At 50.6% G+C, this 2,500-nt stretch overlaps 1 protein-coding gene across 5 annotated transcripts in view; it reads right to left on the reverse strand.

The window, feature by feature from the left end:
* LOC143027054 (vesicular acetylcholine transporter-like) overlaps positions 1-2,056 on the reverse strand; it is a 572,364-nt gene extending 570,308 nt beyond the window's left edge. For 3 of the 5 annotated variants that reach the window (XR_012966558.1, XR_012966559.1, XM_076187956.1), the window contains exon 1: positions 1,596-1,734. The gene's annotated coding sequence lies outside the window, so the exon portion shown is untranslated. Of the gene's footprint in view, positions 1-1,595 lie in introns of all 5 variants that reach the window. The other 2 variants (XM_076187980.1, XM_076187971.1) reach the window with 1 other exon arrangement.
* Positions 2,057-2,500: the final 444 nt, after the last annotated feature.

The raw sequence follows: 2,500 nt of genomic DNA on the forward strand, positions 1-2,500 counted from the left end.
CGTTGTTGTTCGTACGAATACGAAGGGACCTTCGCCAATGACCGAAAGTCGAATCGTGCGGACATGTCATTGTGTACAGCTTATCATCTAGTTGCTTTATTGATTTGACCCTGGTCATTCCCGACCCCACATCTCCTACCTCCTCCTCCTCCTCCTCTTCCTCCTCCTCCTCCTCCTCTTCCTCTCACCCCTTACCATACTCTCGACACCATTACCTCTACTCACTACCACCACCACCACCATCACCACTCACCACCACCACTACCATCACCAACATTACTCCCGACACCTCAATCCACTCTATGACCCCTTTCATCTCTCCGGTCCTTTTCCCACCATCTCTCTTTCTCACGCCTTTCTCCTATCACCACGATCCTCCCCCCATCCTCAGCCTCATCATAACCCCTCTCTACCCCCTCCACGACTCTCAGACACTCCTAATCTAGTCTCTACACTTTCAAACCCCCTCAGAATCCCAAAACTCCCTGACGACCCGTGGGAGTATCTATGGGTTCATTTCTTGCGCCCCTCCCTCCCTCCCAACAACTCCCTCCTCTTCCCAATTCTCCCCTCGCCCTGTCCCCCCCTCTCCCCCCTCTGGTATGCAGATTCGAAATTCCTTCCTCCTTCACAAGGGAACCAATCTATCTTTTGCGTATTCTTATTCGAGGAGCCTTTGAGGATAACTTTCCTGTAAGTTCTAGGTATTCTTTAGCTAAACTCACTCCCCCCCCCTCCCACTTCATCCGTCCACCCACCCACGTCTCACACATGGCTTCAAGGGTTCCTCTCTTTCTCAGTCTCTCTCTCTCTCTCTCTCTCTCTTCCCCTCGTGTTTATGTATGTGTGTGTGTGTGTGTGTGTGTGTGTGTGTGTGTGTGTGTGTGTGTGTGTGTGTGTGTGTGTGTGTGTGTGTGTGTGTGTGTGTGTGTGTGTGTGTGTGTGTGTGTGTGTGTGTGTGTGTGTGTGATTCTACATAGCATTGAATCATGTGCTGTACTAGTGATCGATAGTTAGTATACTTTCAAATGTGAGCTCAGATATCATATTTTTTCTCTTCTTTTTTGTGAGGCGTCGGTGTGAGATTCTACTTACCTCGTAGGATGCCCAGCGGGATATTACATTCCAGACAAAGCAAAAATTGGTGCAAAAAGGATTCACCATAGCCTCTATGTACACACTAAAAAAAAAAAGAAGTCCAGGAAGCTTTTGTCATTTCTGAATAACTTTTCAAGAAATCCTTTTGATGAAAACTCCGACACCTTCTATAAACTATGCCAATTTCCTGTCCCGACATTGAATTCACAGCATCGAAGCTTTTGGTCGTTTTAATTTCATCTTCACTGTTATTTTGTCAACAATGAACCTCCCCCACACCTCCCTGGCCCCTCCCACTCCCTCCCATCAATGACCAATGAGGACTCACCTCCGGAGACTCATGGCTCCCTGGGTGACCCCTTGACCTCCTTCGGGGTAAAAAAAATTCCTGCCAATAATTTCGTGCCAAAAATTTCCTGGTTGCTGGAATAAGTGGAAACATTATACAATATCCCAGCTCGATAAGAACCTCACCCATGCCCGACGAAGAAGCTTACCTGCAGAATGCGAGAGCGATGTATCCGCCGACGAAGGGAGAACTTCGGAGCACCCTTAAGGTACTCCGGTAGGGCCTTCTTCTGCGTCAGCCGTCGAAGAAGCTAAAGGAATAGTTTTTGACGCTAGGCCGGCTTCTCGTCACCACCAACACGATTCCGATCAGAATAATTTTTTATCTTTTCCTTTTTTTTTGTTTTTAGTTTAATTATTATTTTCTTTTAATTTGATCCCTTTTTTTCTTCCCCCGGACAGATCACGACCGAGTCTGTCTAATTCTGTCTGTCTGTCGACGGCCTCGCAAAGGACAAGTATTTTCGAGACAGGAGCCCCCCGACGGATCGAGCTAGCGCTTGGGGGAAGGGCAATGGCTCACGTTGGATCTCTGAGGCTCACGGCGGGAGGGTGGGAGAAGTCCAAAGTAGACGCCTACCTACCCATCCACAAGCCTTTGGAGAAGGGCGATCTGTGTCCAGCTCGCCGCGAGATCCAGGAACCTCCCACCCGGCCGGCTTCCAGTGCCACTTTTCCCAAGCTCCTGAAGACCCGATTACCTTCGTCAGCGCCTACGTCAGGCGGGTTCTTGGTCGTCTTCGGCCAGAATTAGCGTCGCTGTCACCGAAGGACGTGTCATCTGGAGGCTTAGTGAGCCTCACGAAGGACCTGGCTGCTTCGACATCGAGGCAAAAGCGGCGGAAGGCAACTTGGCATTCCTCGGCAACCTTTTGGAATGCCGGGAACGGGGCGGCGCCTCGGATTGGTCCGCAGTGTCGTGACGTCACCAAGCGGGCGATGCTGATTGGTCGGCGGGAGGGACGTCGTCTTAGTCCTTGTCTGCGCTTTGGGGGCAAGAAGAGCTTCCCGTACCGACGGCCGGGAACAGGGGACGGGAACGGGAATTGGCAGG

Source organism: Oratosquilla oratoria, chromosome 1 (genome assembly GCF_046742065.1).
Source record: "Oratosquilla oratoria isolate Oo_2021 chromosome 1, ASM4674206v1, whole genome shotgun sequence".
NCBI lineage: Eukaryota > Metazoa > Arthropoda > Malacostraca > Stomatopoda > Squillidae > Oratosquilla > Oratosquilla oratoria.